This window comes from Equus quagga, chromosome 9, assembly GCF_021613505.1.
Source record: "Equus quagga isolate Etosha38 chromosome 9, UCLA_HA_Equagga_1.0, whole genome shotgun sequence".
Classification (NCBI taxonomy): domain Eukaryota; kingdom Metazoa; phylum Chordata; class Mammalia; order Perissodactyla; family Equidae; genus Equus; species Equus quagga.
The window spans coordinates 44,370,890-44,388,618 of NC_060275.1; the positions used below are offsets into that span (position 1 = coordinate 44,370,890).

The window sequence follows — 17,729 nt, forward strand, 5'->3', positions numbered from 1 at the left end:
AAGTTAAGACATAAATACTGAAATATGTGGAATACAAGATTGAGTATATACCACAGAATGTACAAAAGCCAATGTAGAATGGAAAGAAATTTATAAAAATTTAAAAAGGAATGAAAAAAGTGATTAAAAGAGTTTTCAAGAAAACTGTTGAGCATAGCTGCCAGTTCTGCCCAATCAGCAAGTCTGGCCAGAGAACCTGGGCTTCCGTGGAGGCCAGCCTACATCCCGTGCTCAGGCAGGGAGTAAAGCCAGCAGCCCCGCCAAGTGCTTAGCATACCCTACAGCTCCACTCCATCGGGGAGCCCAGACTGGAAACCCTGGCCAGCCTCAGAACCCAGCCTAAGGTACAGGCCACGGAGCCCAGCCTACGGCCCTGCCTGATCGCTGAGCACCGTTTGCAGCCACAGGCAGGCAAAGAGCCCAGCCCGTGATCCCACCCAATCATGGAGCATAGCCTGTGGCTGAACCGCATCAGAGAACCCAGACAGCAGCAGCCTTGACCAAAAGTGGAGCACAGCCAGTGGTGCCAGATCACAGAGCCCAGCCTGCGGCCCCGCTCAACTCCACAACACAGTCTGTGACCCCGTCTGATCATGCAGTACAGCCCGAGGCCCCGTCCAGTTGCAAAGCCCTGGCCCTGCCTGAACACACAGCCCAGCCAGCAGCACAGTCGGCTGAGACATCACATCACTTTTGCCATATTTTATCCACCACAAGTAAATCATTAAGTCAAGCCAACACTCAAAGGAAGAAGAATTAAGTTCCACCTTTTGAGGAGGCAACTAACAAAAAATCTGTAGACACATCTCTGAACCACTACAAATACTAAAAAGTGTATTTCTGGAAAAAGACAACTTGATTTTAAAATTAATATGGAAAAATAAATAAGCAAGGATATCTAGAAAATAATTGAAAAAATATCATCATATAAGGGAGCTTACCCTGCCTTATGTTATGTTATTGTTTCTATAATTTAAAAATATAATAGCACACGAACCAGTGGGAAAAGAATAAAAAGTCCAAAGGAGACCCAGTACATTTGAAAATGTATTAAATGATATTAATACCATATCAGAAGGGAAAAGATGGACTTTTAATAAATGGTAATTGGAAAACTTGAAAAAAAAGTCACTGGAAGGAGAAACCAAAAACTAATAAAAAAAAATAATCTATACACAAAGCAAGGGACCTAGTGGAGAAGACACAGAGGGAAGCAATATTTCCCTGAAAATGACTTGATATAAGTATTCATTTTGAAAGTACATGTTTCATATATTTAACAATAAAATGAATAAATTAGATAACAAAGGAAAAAGCAATCTTAAAAGTTACAAAAACATTCTAAATCTAACTACATATCATGTGATGACAATCATATGAAGAAAATCTAGAATGTGGGACATTCCCTTAGGACAACTAACATTGTTTTTACAACAGCACAATGATAAGAAGAGAAAAAAACTTAGATAAGGGCACTAAATTGTACTACAAGATATCTGTGACCCAAATGACAACCGAATATAATATACAGAACTCGTTTGGACTTTGAATTGAAAAAAACAACTTTTAAAATCAAAACAAAACAAAAACTTTTTTGTAGCAATGAAGAAAATTTGCGCCTACACTGGAAAATAGATGAAACCAGTTGTATCAATCAAGGTCCTTCTAGGAAAAAAGATGACATATTCAAAAAAGAGTCATTGCCCATCAAGGGACGAATGGATAAAGAAGGTGTGGTATATATACACAATGGAATACTAATCAGCCACAAGAAATATGAAATCCAGCCCTTTGTGACAACATGGATTGGCTTTGAGGGTATTATGCTAAGTGAAATAAGTCAGAGGGAGAAAGTCAAACACCATATGATCTCACTCATAAGTAGGAAGATAAAAACAACGGCAAACAAACACATAAAAACAGAGATTGGATTGATGGTTACCAGAGGCAGAGGGGGAGGAGAGAGGGAGAAAGAGGTGATTAGGCTCACAAGTGAAAGGATGGACTATAATTAGTTTTTGGGTGGTGAACATGATGTAATCTACACAGAATTAGAAATATATTACAATGTACATCTGAAAGCTATATAATGTTATAATCCAATGTTACTGCAATAAAAAAAAATGGTCACCAATAAAAAAAGAGTCATTGAGATATAACAGCGAAGAGATAGATTTACAAAGATGTGGGCAGGGTTAAGACATCAAAACAAGGAGTGGTGAAGCACCCCAGGACTAGCAACAATGAAGAACAGTTATCACCACTAGGCCACAAGCACACAAGGCAGGAGTGGGTACCGGAATCCAATAAGATGCATAACTGTATACCGGAACCGCCCTGACAGAGCTATTATCTTAGGTAGAGAAGCACAGCCAGGCAACCCAGCAAGAGAGAAACCAGGAGAACAAATACCCGACAGACATCACTCTCCTGCCCTCTGATCAACCTCTCCTCCACAAATGGGAGCCCGAAGGAGAGGGAGGTCAATGATGCCGTTTCTAGAATGAGTCTCCCGCCAGGCAGAGCAGGGTGGGGAAGGACTGAGAACAAATGTGGAGGGGCAGAGAATACCCAGTGCCCCAAACAAATGGTGTTAAATTTATTAGGTGAGCTAATGGCATTAAAGTTATCCAAGAAAAGACTCATTTTTAGGGAGATTCAAATAAATTCAAACAAACATTTAAATTTTTTTTTAAATACAAGATAAAGCAAGTTAAATATTTGGCTGTTGCTGTTTTTTGTTTTCTCAAACTTGGAGATGAAATGAGTACTGTTTTATGCTGCTGATGAAATGGGAAATTGTCGCAATCTTGCTGGAAAGCTATTTGGCAGTACATATCAAGAGGTATGAAAATGCTTACAGGCTATAATTCTTCAATCTAAAAAATAAGTAGACATTACAACAAATGTACACGCAAAAAAGACCCTTCATGGCTGTGGTATTTTAAAAGGCAAATTGTAAGAAACTTGAAGTCGAATGATGGGGAAATATTACCTCATATTAGGCAGTAACTTTAAATTAAATGTACAGAGTTTTAATGGCCTGAGAGAATGCTCCACAGTCCTTGGGCTCTTTCAAGGCATCGTGAGACAGCCCTAAAATTTCTGCTGCTGTGCTAACCAATTTAGTTTAATCAATATAGAATATTCCACAGCTGCCAGTTTCATCACCAAAATATCCATCGGGATATCCCTGAGATGATTTCTCTGTGCCCTTAGAATACAAATCGCTTCTGTTCATTCTTTTGCAAGAATATATGTTTTTATTTAGATAAGTAATAAATTATATTTCTCCTTTTTAAAATCACAACAAAAAAATAGAAAAACACCTAGTACACCAAGCATAACATGAGAGCTTCATTTACCACCACTCCTCTTCTCAGAGGAAATAATGGGGTGCATCCTTCCATTCTACTTTCCACAGATACAAATATACGCAAAATACATACACAGAGATATACATATGCATATGTTATGTGAGACCTATCTATATACATGTATATAATTATGCATGTGTGTACGTATACACACGTGTGTATATATATATGATTATATGTACATATGTATGTGTGTATTCACACACATACACACATATACACAGAAACACAAGCAATCCAATAATATCTTCATGTAAAGTGCTTTCCATTTTCAAAGGCTTCACCAATTTATATGCTATAAACATTCTGGCCAAAAATAGTTTTTATCAATTACTTCAAATTTTATCAATCTTACGGAAGAAAAATGTCTTTATCATTTTAATTTGCATTTACAAAACAAGTGTAATAATTTTCATGTTTATTAGTCATTTGTATATCTTCAACAATAAATTGCCTGTTCATATCCATTGTCCATTTTTCTATATGTTTATCTTTTTCCTTTTGATCCATAGCAGCTCTTTATATTTATACACATTTATCCATTATCTGTTGATGTATTAACAATATTTTCTCCTGTTCTCTATTTTTAAATTTATTTTACTGATGACATCTCTTTTTTTTCAGTAGAAGTTTTCAATTTTTCATTGTCATATTTGCCAGTCATTTTTTAAAGCTTTTGGGATTTAAGCCTTTTTTAACAAAGAAAGAACTAGCTTTCATTTTTATGGTTCAGGACTATTTCATTAATCTCTGCCTTCGTTTTTATTAATTCCTTTATTTCACTTTGGTTTTATTTTATTATTTTCTTAGAATCTTAGTTCATGTTAATTTGTTCTTTGTTTCAGTTTTTCTTATTTTCTAACATATGTATATAAATATATGTGATTTATATAATGTGTTTAAAGTTTACCTTTCTTCTGAATAGATTTTGAGCTTTATAATAGCAAAATTGTCCTGACAATGGCGTTTGTGTTTTGATATTTGCACTGAGAGTTGCCTATTAAGAGAAAATTTCAAAGTATTTAAATTTATTTTCATGATTAATATGTCTGGTCTTCTCTAATAAAGTTTTATGCTTTCTATTTATTGTACTTCCTTTACACTATACTTTAATTCTGTGTGTGTGATTTTAAAAGTAAATGTCCTGGTTTTGCTTTATAAGTGTTAGTTTTGCATTTTTGAAATATTGAACTTCAATGTCTCTAAATATGAATATCAAGAACTTGAGAGCATATCCTGACCTCTTCTATGTAGAATGAGAAAATTATCACTTTTTTATTCCACTTCTATCCTTCCATGCTTTTTTTGGTTGCAATCTTATCTAAATCTTGATTATCATTTTTAAACTATTTTATTATAATTTTGTTATAATAATTTTGCAGTTTTCCATCAGGTTTTTTCTTACAAATGTTTATTTACTTTTACCTCACTTAACTTAAATATGACTCTAAGGTGTTTGCTAGTTATTTGTTTTCAGATTAGGATGAATGCTAGATGTTCAGTCTTTCCCTTCCCTTCTCCCACTGTGAATGGGAACTTGGTTGAGTGCGGAACTCATACATCACAACTTTTTTCCTTAAAACCCCTTATAACAGACCTTTCAACCCGGTGTGTCAAGAATAGGTTTTAGAAATGATGACAAGAGTAGGGGATCCCCTCAACCTGAGGGTGGCAGAGCAAAGGCCTTGGCAGTTGAAACCCCCTACTAGTCACCTGGCTACAAACAGCCCTGAGCATTTATTCGGGAGCATTTCATTTCCTCTGCACGCCATGTTGTAAAAATGTTGGGAAGTCTGGCTATGAAGGTCACTCTCCTGTCTCTTCTTCATAGTTGTGGAAAAGTTTGAAACCCAGGTAGTTATTGTTTCACTATATTTAATTTTTTTCTTCATCCTAGATGCTTGTAGGTTTCTTTTTCATTGTAAAATGTCAAGACTTTTTTCAGATTGTGTTTACATTCAGTTCCTTTTAGCTAAATTTGACAACTCAGGAGCCATTTGAGTTTACAGAGCTATTTTATTCTTAGTTTAAATGTTTTCTCTCATAAGACTTTTGCATATTTCTTCTAGGTAATTTGCTTTGATTCTTCTTCAGGAAGAAAGCAAGCTTCCCTGTTTTGTTTGTCTTTCATATGTGTCATCTTCCCATTGACTGTTTTCACCTCCTTTTCTTTTCCTCTGCATTCTAGGCAACATTTTAAGTTAATCATTTACGTAATTTTTGATCTTCTGCCATGTCAGTCCTATTCTTTACATTGTCTACAACAGGTAAAACTTTTATTTCCTCTTTTAATAAATTTTATAACATTTTTATTGATTGTATCTAACAACCTTTATATTACTTTATATTTCTTGGCCCACACAATTTTTTCATCTCTGTCGTCTTATGTCATTTCTTTTCTATGTTGTCATATATATGTTTTATAGAATTTAATTGGGTTTAGAATTCTATACTTATTTTTTATACCATACAAGGAAATAAGTATTTATTTATTATGTATTATTTATCTTTTCTTTCTGTTATCGAGTCTCTTCAAAAGTTCCACATTGTTGTATTTTTCCTCCATATTTGTCAGAATGGTGAGAATTTTATACAGCCATCTATTTTTCTCCAAAACAGAGAACTCTATGCTTTGGGGATCTCTCATTCTTTGATTGGATGCTATTGATTTCCTCTCATTTGATCTGAAGTTGGAAAGTTAGTTGATTGGTTGTTTTTTCAGTTATCTAGCAGGCTGAAGAATATGGACAAAGAATTGTGGCCAGTGGGAAAGCTGTCTTTCACCATTTCTACAAACAGACACGATGAAAGCATCTTATGCTACGTGCCAGATGCAGCATCCTAGCGCTGTCACCGACTCCCTCAAGAAACAGAATAATCTGTCAAAATCTGCTGTCACTCACCCTCTCCCTCTACCTCCACCTAAGCTCAGGGATTCTAGGGTATTTACCCTCAAATCCCATCCGGTCCCCTTCAAGAGGTTGCCACCAGTCAACCACACCAGAGAAGCGCCCTGAAGCTTTGGGAAGGTATCTTTTCTTTCCAAAGCCAAAGCTCTAGAGCACAGGTTGAAGTTTATATGTAACCAAGTTCCATGTGTTTTTTTTCCACTACAGGTAACTGTTCCTCAGACTCATATGAACATCTTCAGAATAAAGACCAAATCTTGTCTTCTATCTCCATTGTGCCCAAACGTTGCTAGACGAATAGTTGTTGTCCAGAGTTTGCTTTCTTACTTGCCTGCACGATTGATAGGTTGGCTGATTAGAGGAGCCCCTATTAGTACAAGCAGTCTAGTGTTTGGGATCCCCATTTCAAATGAAGATCCTACTGCTGATCATAGAGAGTCCTAAAGTTTAGCGCATACATGATTATATTTCATAACGTTGAAAAGAGAAGTAAATACGGACACCAGGTCAGTCTTGAGGCATGTTCAAGGTGCAGAAAGACTTTTCATAAGGGGTGATTTTGCCCATAAAAGTCTAGTCTGGTGTTGGTCAATAGAATTTTCTACAATGACAGACATGTTCTACATCTGTATATTTGATACAATAGCCACTAGCCACGTGTGGATACTGAGCACTTGAAATATGCCAAGGTGACTGACAAACTATATTTTTAATTTCAATTAATTTTAATTTAAAGAGCTACCTGTATTGGACAGCCTACGCCTAGTGAAATCATTGATTTGTCTTTAGTTATCTTCCCTCCACTAAAATGCAATCCCCCAGTTATCCCTAGAGCCACTGAGAGTTTATTTCAAGTGTATTTTGAAGCAAATACTACCTTTCTTATAGTTTTTCCTTAATAGATCACTCTGGACTTTAAAGGACCTCGTGTATTGGGTCTAGAAGGTTGAAGAAAGCATCAACCTCTTCCCTCCAGGGATTCTGAGCCTTGTCTCATAGCAAGGCCACAACTTATGGTCAAATATGAGTGAGCTGGAGCACTGAGGGACCCTATAAGCTAGACAAGGACTTCAGGAAGAAACTGGGCTTTTTTATCTTCACATTGTCTTTTTTTTTTTCCCTCTGGAGTCCCTTCCATTCGTGGAAGAGTTCTAAAGAGTCTACCATCAATGATCTCAGTGGTCCTCATCCTCCCTTCCCAAGAACCAGCAAGATTTGTTCTCATAAAAACAAGCATCTAAACTTCATGCTGTTTTTCAAATGCATGAGGAGCTTTCCTATAGGAGACATTCAACTTCCAATCTCACTGTGTCTATAAAATAGTGTGTTTTCACCGTGTCTTATATTCTACTTCTGAGTTAAAAATAAGACTTTTTGCCTAATGACCTATTTTATGCACAGCTTGTGGTTAAAATTAAAGTAATATTATTCATTCCACACACAAACTATTTTTCATCTTGGGCAAAACATTGATTACTCCCCGAGAACATTGCTGCACTGCAGCTATTACTTCACCATTTTGCAGATGAAGAGTGGGAGCAGGAAATGAGTAAAGACTAAATGGAGAATATCTCTTTGGAGCCCTAGCCAGAATCAAAGTTGGACTTTTAAGGTCTGTTATTTTTCATGTCAAGCTCAGACCTCTCCTCTCCCTATTTAAGGTTATAACCATAAATCACTCTCAATTAACTGTAAACATATTTTACTTAGTAAATCTAAACTCAACGAACAGTGTCTTCCTACTGAGAGAAGGAAGGAAGGAAGAAGGAAGAAGGGAGGGAAGAAGGAAAGAAAGAAAGGATGGAAGGAAGAAAAGAAGGAAGAAAATGTTATTGGCCACATTATGCTGTTAATTTCATCAAATATTTTGTCAACTGGGTCCATGGGAAAGACTCGGAAGTACGTATTTGTGCAACAAGGAAATTGCTACTTCCTCCCCCACTCTGGTTCAGTCACCGGGAAAATAGCATGAAACTACACAGCCCTTATGTACCATCGAATGATTTACAAATTTTCCGCATACAAAAATGTCTGGTTCTGTCCCCACATCTCTGTCACCTGTAGAACCCGCCTTATCACTACAAAGAGAACTATACACAACTGTGTACGCATGGGGTGGGGGCTTGTAACTATTTAGGGAATCTTTCAGTTCATAAGGAAGAGAGGAAGTTGTTTCTCTTTTGAGAAACATCTTTGAAGATTTTACTCCAGAGGAAAATCTCAGTTATAAATATCCTGTCCATGTGGTTTTACCTACCCCAACGTATCTCTTTTCTTCCTAAATATCTCAGAAATCCCTTCTCTCTCGCCTAGTAACTAACATTCTGCCAAATAGAGTTGCGTATTAGTTAACAATAATTCTCTTTTAAAATCCAAACGTCTTTGAGAATATTATAGGTCTATTCTTCAATACCTCATCAAGGTATGTAAGAGAAATTAGATTTTTATTTTGTGGGAGCTGCAGAATAACAATCATGTGCAGTAGAGCATGCCTATGTAACATGCAAAAGGTAGGCTAGTGGTCCTTATATTTTAGTGTCTGTAACATCGTATTCTAGAATTTTGGAGAAATGCGAAATTTTGGGGCCTATCTCAGGCATTCTAAATCAGTAGGTTTGAGCTACGTATAGGAATTAGCATTCAAACAGGTATCTGTAGGCAATTCTGATGTATGTTCAATTCCAGAAAATGTCGCCCCCTGGAGGTATGCACAGCACAATCTGTGCCCATACATGGGGTCTTGTGCATCATTCGTTTTGATAAGGTTTAGGTAATCTGAATACATGGAACATGGAGGATCATGAGGAAAGGGCTAAAATGGAAAGACAGATGAATATTTGAAAATGACTCAGGAGCAAAGGCAAACTTTGCTATTTTAAAATGTCATCAAGGTTTGGCTTTGCACTCAGGAGAGCAGCAACCTCCTCTTTTCTTCCTCTTTTTCCTCCTCCTGCTCCTCTTCTACAAAACTCCCTACTCTCCCAGCCTGGAATTTTTTAATTTAGTCCAATGTCCACACAGACAAAATATTTTTCTGTGTTGCCTTGGGAATCCATGTATCATCTTTAACATTACTTCAATAAAAAAAACTTAGAAACAGTCCAACACACCCCATCCCTGAGATAAGAACTTAAGTGTGTACTAAAAAGGAAACCAGGCAGAAACAATTCCAAGAGAAAAATAAAGTAACTCCACATTGTGAAAAACCGGCATATAAATTTATTATATTGTCTCCCAAAAAGTATTTCAATGATTGAGAGGAGTATATTAGGGAATTATTGCCACATTCTAAGGTTTCACAAATCTCTATAGTTATTTTTTGAATGTTTCAATTAAAATGGTTTAAATTTCTAAAATGTGATATAAACTTATATCAAATAAGTACAAAAGAATATTCTAAAGCCAGTTATGATGGAATTTTGGATTCTTCATCAGCTTCTTTGATTAGGACAAACTGTAATGCCTTTAATCCTTTGCTACATAAAGTGTGGACCTCAGCCTTGCAGCATCAGCATCACTTCAGAACTTGTTAGGAAGGAAGAATTACAGGCCTCACCCAGACCAACTGAATCCACATCTGCCTTTCAGCAAGATTTCTGGGGACTCACATGCACATCAGCATTTGAAGCACCATTTCACATCAAGACTTACCTCTGAAGGAACTCAGAGCTCATATGCTATGGATACTCTCTCCAGTGTTGGTGATATAAAGTATCTTGAATCTGGCTCCAAAATGTTCGTAGTTATGACTTTAGAATTGATTTTCAGAAATAAATCAATTATCATGAATGCAAGTGTCTATTAAAACAATTCTTATTGATGTTTCAATTCCTACTGAGGAGTATATAAAACAAAGCTCAAATCCTCAATTCGGTGGTTGACCCACCAGTGGATAATGGCAGAATCTCTCTCAAGAGAGAGTAAGACCAAGGATCACATTAGCTAGGACTTTTTAAATATATATTTTAAAAAATACATAATACTGTAAAATAAATGCTTGTTCCACCTCTATCCAGTTAGTAACCCTAATTAGACTATCTGATGGTTGACCACTTTCAATGAAATTGCAGAAGAGAAAACTGTTACATTGAGCTTCCATAAAGCTCTCCAAATTTCTTTGGTTGTGAAATCCAGAAGCAAATTTTAGTCTTTTACTCCATGACTCTCCACAGCAAACATCCCAAACCTTCAATGAAAGACATCAACAAAAATGTAAAAACACACACAATAAAATGGGAAAAAAATAATGGATAAGAGAGCTCATTCATAAGTGATGTTATATTTTAATTTCCCTTTTTATTTTATTTATTTTACTTGGCCATTAGCTTCCTGGAACGTAGGCTCCATATCCTTGAAACTGGGGTTTGATTTCTGTTAACTTAATCTTATCACTAGCTGTGATAAATAAAGTAACTAGTTTACCATGGGTCAAGGACAGAGTTTGTGTCCTTTGAGGAATATTTCCCTCACTTTATTCCTTAAGTGAAACTACAGCCCATACCCAAGCCAATCAGAATGAAAATATATGCAGAATTTTTTAAAAGCAACATGCAAAAGAGTAGGTAGATGAACACAAAACTATATGCATAATCAATTTAAAGCACGGTCCTTTAATGAATTCATGATACATGTGATGAAAAAACTTATTTTCATTCACCATAATATAACACTACACAATTTTGGTGACCCAATTCTTGTTCATTTAAGTTATTTTATCTTTAATTTACTTTGATTTACTGATTGCTTATTGCTAGCTCTGCATTATTCCAATTTATGACAATCTCTGATTTCTTCTCATATCGTTTTTACACATTTTCATCCACTTTAACAACTTTTTTTCTAATATTTTGATATTTCCTGATCAACTACAAAATTGTAAGTAAGCAGCTTCTCACGGACAAGACTGCACCCTCCCATGAGTGTGGAAATCTCATATATTCAACAGAAAGAGGTCACTACTATTACTCACCTTTAAAGGGTACGTAGCCTCACTTACATGAATAGACTAAAGGGAGGCAAATATTTGTGATTTAGCTTATAGAATTCAAAATCTTCATCTGTGCCATATAATTCATATATTTAGTTTGGCTAATAGATGAAGAATAAGTGTAGCTAGACATAACGTTTAAACAGAAAGAACTATAGCTTCATTTTATAGGACTATGCCTTTATTAGGGGTTGGGAGCTTAGCTACCTCTGTAAATATACAAACAGATGCATATAACCATGCGCGGTGTGTGTAGAGTTCCTCCACGTCTATCAAGTAGCTAATGCTATCAAAGTATTCCAGTGATAATGAAACGCAAGACTCCAAGGACAGTAAGAATATTATTCCATTTAATGTATTATGCATCAATAGTTTCAGTCCGGCAAATCCTAGCAGCCTCTCAGGCCACCACAACAGAGTTAGTGAAAAGAATATTAACTGATTCAAGAAATGGAAAAATAGAAAGAAAAAGGAGAAACCAAAAGGAGTAAAAATATAGCCCCTTGGTTTTTTCTTTCTGGTCTTCTCTTTCTAAGTACCTTGTGTTCTACAAATCTACTGTGTGGACTCTGTGCTCCTACTCACCCTCCATCCTCCAAACCTTCATCTGAGCACCCCTTTACCTCCACTTTTCTCTCTCTCTCTTATTTTTTCCTTTGTTTGCCATCAAAGCTCAATTCAAGGTCAAAGTCAAATATATACTTGTTGCCATTCAGCTCCAGATATTTACTGTCATATTAAAGCTTCTAATTCAAATCAATCCATTATTATGACCACATTCTAATTTCAACACTAATTAACATATGTATCTCACAGCCCATGACATTAATTCCACTTGAGCAATATTCCTTTCCTTTTTTCTGCATAGATAAACTACTTTGTCACCAGCAGCAAATTTTAGAGAAGATTTGCTGAAGCCCCTTTGCCCTGTAATAGTGCCTGGTTGTCATTCCAGGAAAGATAAATCGTGTCCACTATCAGGAAATAGCGGCTATTGCCAATATTTTTAACACCAAACCTGCAAACCGATCCTTAAAATCTCTTTCTATTGATCTCTCATATCAGATTGTATTGGACAGACATATTTTAGACAGTTTAAGATTCTCATCATTGTGTAAGAAATGAAACAGACAATTTCTATTGATGTTTACTAGGAGATGTGTGCTTCATTTCTTGTGTACCATATGAAAAATTAACATACTCAATGTTAGGCAGATTGCCCAAATATGCATAGGTATTTTGAAAAAATAATACCAAAGGCGTTAAAGTAGCACAGAGAGTTTTTTTCAACATCGTCATTTTCTAAAGTATTTACCAGCTTTGCAAAACTTTTTCTGTTGAGTTTAAACATGCTACATGCTCAAATGTTTTAACATGTGGATTTTTAAAAGCAAAGGCAGACTTGTTCCTGAATATCAAGAATTTACCTACTTCATTAAACTATCCTAATAGTTTCATAAAGACACATTGGTGATTTTCTCCTGGCTTTCCTCGCCCCTTCCATGAAAGCCATGTGTCCTGAAAGTCTCTTACTATTCGAGTCCCACCTCTTTGTCCTGCATTCTCTGCTCAGAAGGTGTTTCCTCATCAGGAACATGTCACAGCAGATGTGTGCATGTGTCTGCTCATCTTTTTGTTGTGACTCTTTATGTGAAGATGAGAGTTGTATCTATGAAAACTGGTCCCAGGAGAATATCAGTCAAAAATTGGGGGAACGTCAAACTTTAAATAAAACGTGCAACAGGAATGCTATGGATATTTTGTAAAATAACTTGGTGGGTAGTGTGGGGGTTTCTTGTTCTGTTGTATTTTACTTTTTAAAAAATACCTCACATTTTAGGCAAAGTGATCCCAAATGAAACACCACCACACGACGTACATACATTCATACAAATGTGTATATGTGTGTGTATCTATATAACTTTGTATTTAAAAATCCATATATCTATATGCATACATATATGTGTGTATATATGTATAAATCATTTGATATGTATAAATTATTTCAATGTGAGTGGAGAAGGAATTGTGAAGAAAGGCTTCTTGCTCCTTCGGCGCCCTGGTTAGGACCTCAGCTCACCTTCCTCACTTTCTTTCTCATGATAACAGCTCTTGCCCTCTCCCTTTTGGCTTGGCTCTTCCTCTGGGTGATCCAAGAAACTGAATGTTGCAACCCACTAATATGCCTCAAGCAGTCCCCCTCACACAAGTAATGTGACAAGGATCATGGGCAAAAGTCATCAAAAGTACAACCAATTATCCCCCTTTTGTCACTGCCATACAACAGCATTTGCAGCACTTTTTGTATAATAAATAAAAAGTATTTGACCTACACCTATTTTTTTTGAAAGAGACAGAGCACAATTCAATACTCTATTGTTCAAGCTTTAACAAAGTTTTGCAAGCTGAAATTACACATTGAACCTAAATTATGTTTGAAATATGTTCCTTTATATAGTTTAGAACAAATGATTTCCAGATGAGAGTCAGAAATCAAAAATAGAGCCTAGAATTCAGAACTGTTTGGTTGGATTATGAAATTGGTAGGCTAAGACAAAATGAAGGCTCAAAATCTGCTAAAAGTATATATTTTTGGTCTCTTTGCTCCTTGGAGAATGTTCACCATGGATGCTATGGAATTTCTGTCAGTTCCTAAAATAACCAAATATTCTGCTTTTGGAAACCTAAATAAATTAGAAGAAACACAGCTTCTTTCATGTGACACAGTGTAAAGTTGAAAAGGAAAGTTTGGAGCTAAACCCATTAGCTGGAGCAGTTCAGAGCAGATCTGGGCAAATTGGTCATATTGCCTCTGTGTTCCTATTCTTTCTGTTTCTTGGATTTTTTTCTCTGTATTACCAGATATGTAGTCTTCCACCTTGGGAAAGGGAACTAAGAAAAGAGTACATGTGCTTCATTCTTTCACAGAATGTTCTTTTTCGAAACCAGGAAATATTACAGAATCACAAAATTATTTCAGATTCACATTTTTTATGACAAATCTCTCCCTATTTGAGCACAATAATGGAAGGCAGCAGCTTGCTCATATAGATATAATGTAACATAGAAGGAAAAGACCAGAATTTTGATTTGGGAGAATGGGGGCTGAATTCCAACTTCAATGCCTATGAGTACAGACCTTTCTGAGCTTCAATTTCCTCCTCTGAAAAATGAGAATAATGCCTAGTTTTCAAGGATGTTGGGAGGATCAGGAATAATGTATATATAGTCAATGACAGTCTTTGAGATGTAATAGTAGTCGATGTGATACCTGTTACGGTGCTGGTATTACAGGAACGAGTAGAATTCACATGCCTGCACTCAGATTTATTCAGCAATACCTCCCTAGTTCTACTTCTATCTAAGAACATCAAAGGCATGCACTATAATTGCCAGTTATCTCTATTTCCCTTCTAAGAAGAAGCTTGGCTTCAACAGGGTTTTAGGTGTGAATTGAAAGTTAGTAGTCACATTCTGAAATAAACGGAAACTACTGTTACATGAACCAGCAAAGTCACACATGCCCTTTTCCACTTGTTCCAATACATTTTCTTGTATGCAGTGTCCCTTTGACAAATCTTATCATAATTTATATTTAGAGAAGTACCAATAAATTGTAGATAAATATGTACATGTATCTCAAAGTATGTTAGCATAAAACTACTGTCAACATACTAGGGAATAAATCTTTGACCAATCTTTCTACCCTTCCACATTATTTCTCCCATCTCCTTCCTTACTCCTCTCTCATCACTAGAGGTCCCAATTCTATCCATTCTCCAACTCCCAGCTCCAAGATCACCTCTTCCCTGAAGCCTACAGGGGCAATTCCTGTCTCCTTTATAACCATCATGGTATTATTTTTTACTGTAATTATCATTAACAAACAAGTACAAAGCTGTTGTGCCTGCAGTCACAGATGCCAGAAACCTGGGAATCGCCTTCATCTTCTTTATCTCTACAGTCACTCATCCCAACAGTCACCTTGGGCTGCCATACGCTGTCTGCTCCCCCGTCACTCCCTTAATTTCTGACCATTCATGACCTGCACTCCTCACCTGGTCCATTGAAAAGCGTCTGAATTGGTCTTCCTGCCTCCGGTCCTGCATCTCTGCAATTTTTCTCCACACTGTTAATAGAATGTTCTTTTTAAAGCATAAATCTCATCATAGCGCCAACTTTGTAAATTTTTTTTCTTTTGTCTACTTAATAAAATTCCAAGTCTGGGGCATGACTGCATGTTCTTTCCTGAGAAGGTAGGTTTGGGCAGGGGCCAAAAGCCGGGGTTTTAGAGTTACACCCTCCTGGGCTCACAGCCTGGCTCCACTACTCACTGGCTGTGTGACTTAGCCACTTACCCAACTCCTTTAGCTTCGACTTTTCTCTGTAAAATGAGAGTGTCAGGAGCATTAAATGCAGTAATGAATTCACAGTGACTAGCAGAGGGCATCCCACATAGAGATTGCTTGGCAAACGGTTACAATTATTCATAATGTGATCCCCTACTTGCCTCTCTACCCTCAGCTTCTACTTCTCCCCCATCCAGCTCCACACACTGGAAGTTCCCTGTGAGGGTTATGCTCTCTTCAAACTATTCACTCTAGAACACACTGTTACCTCTGCCTAGAGGACTCTCAACCCCTGCTCACTTCATTAATAATAGTAACAATAATAACATGTCACAAGTATGACTCCTTGCCCACAATCTTGGGTACGCAAGAAATAAAACTTATTCCATTATAACTAAAACTAATTTTTTATTTTGAGCTCCATTTTTCTGGGGAGTGAAAACTTACTAGCAGTCACTAGTAGCCACTAGAAGATTCATTCTACTACTTCTGCCTCGCTCTAAAACCAGGAGACCGTCTCTGACATGTCTGCCTAGATTCCCTAGATTGTGCCTTTTTCCTGGGGTCCTGTCACCTCCCTGAGCATAATCATGTCTGTGTGTGGATGACTCAGGTCCTCGGCAGAGCTCTGCCCACCCTCTCCTACCAAAGCTTACCCTTTAGATGGCAAAGGTTGAGCAGAATGTACAATGTCCCTTCGAAGGACCCTCCAGACTCCATGAATTCATGGATCCATGCATTCTTCTTCTCAACTTTATTCAGCCTGACTTACCAGAGTTTTTCCCAAAGCATAGATCCTTCGGAGTCTATTCATTTTATAGCCACAAGTTTTTCTCTGCTTATGGCTGTAACAAACCTTTCAAGGAAGCAGTGAAATCAGCAGTCTAGCTGCTCTAATTGGAAATAGTAAAGTGGTAATAGGCAATCTTGGAAGAAAAAATATTGCTTACATTTCAAAATATTATCACAATGCAATATTAAAAATAGCTAACATTTCTTGGGTGAGTTAGACAGACACATCCTCACATAATCTACAGTCTGTGTCACTCAGGGTCCCAGCAGGCAACAGATGGTGCACTCAAATCAGGAGGCTTTGAATAAGGTTTAATAAAGGGACTGCTTGCAAACATGTAAGCAGGGTGTAGATAAACCAAAGAGATAACACAGTTCCCCGGGGCTAGTGATGGGGCCGGGAGGTTACCATCCCTAGACCCAAACAGACAAAGAAAGGGAGCAGAGAGTGGAAATGAGAAGGAGAGCACCAGGGAGACCTGCCACCTTGAGAAGAGCAGTGACCTTTAATTAAGAGACAACCAGCCAGAGATAACCCCTCCAGGGGGAAGTCTGTGGAATAAATACCACAACCTCACTCTGCCCTCCCTCACTTCTCCTTCAAGGGCTTACCAACAGGAATTTAGAGCACAGGAGAGACCTGTAGATGTAGGCTACACAGGTGGGTTTTGAGGAGCAGAGAGCAAGATGGCGAGGAGTGGAGAGCAGATCCACAGGGTCAAATGGGAGATATCCAGCAGAGTCAATGAGAAGAATCCTGTGTGTTCTTCAAGTTCAACTCTGTCTTAGTCAACTTTGGCTATTATAACAAAATACTGTAGACTGGGCAGCTTAAACAACCGACATTTCTTTTTCTCTCAGGTCTGAAGGCCGGAAGGCTGAGATCAGGGTGTCAAGCTCTCGTGCAGGCTCTCTTCCTGGCTGGCAGATGGCCGCCTCCTCACTGCGTCTTCACAGGGCCTTTCCTCGGTGAGCATGCACAGAGAGAGCTCTCTCCCTCTTCTCCTAAGGCCACTGATCCCACCATGAGGGCCCCTCTCTCGTGACATAATCCAACCCTAACTATTTCCAAATGCCATCACACCAGGGGTTGGGACTTCAACATATGAATTTTGGGGGCACAAACATTCAGTCCATACATAACAAACTCAGACAGTGTTTTCTTAGTAAAGTCTTCCTTATCTGACAAAATCAGCTTTCCCTAGATTTTACTCTGTGTTACAATGCCTTGTGCGCACCTCTGCAAAAGACATACAAATATTGCATTGTATTTTTAGTGCACGTCTTTCTCTTTCACGGGATTGAGTGGCTTAAG

General features: G+C 37.4%; 1 long non-coding RNA gene across 1 annotated transcript; it reads left to right on the forward strand.

The window, feature by feature from the left end:
- The first annotated feature begins 2,751 nt into the window (after positions 1-2,751).
- On the forward strand, positions 2,752-6,604 carry LOC124244643 (uncharacterized). Its single transcript, XR_006890074.1, has 3 exons — positions 2,752-2,845; positions 6,100-6,406; positions 6,494-6,604. It is a non-coding gene; the product is annotated as an uncharacterized LOC124244643 (long non-coding RNA).
- Positions 6,605-17,729: the final 11,125 nt, after the last annotated feature.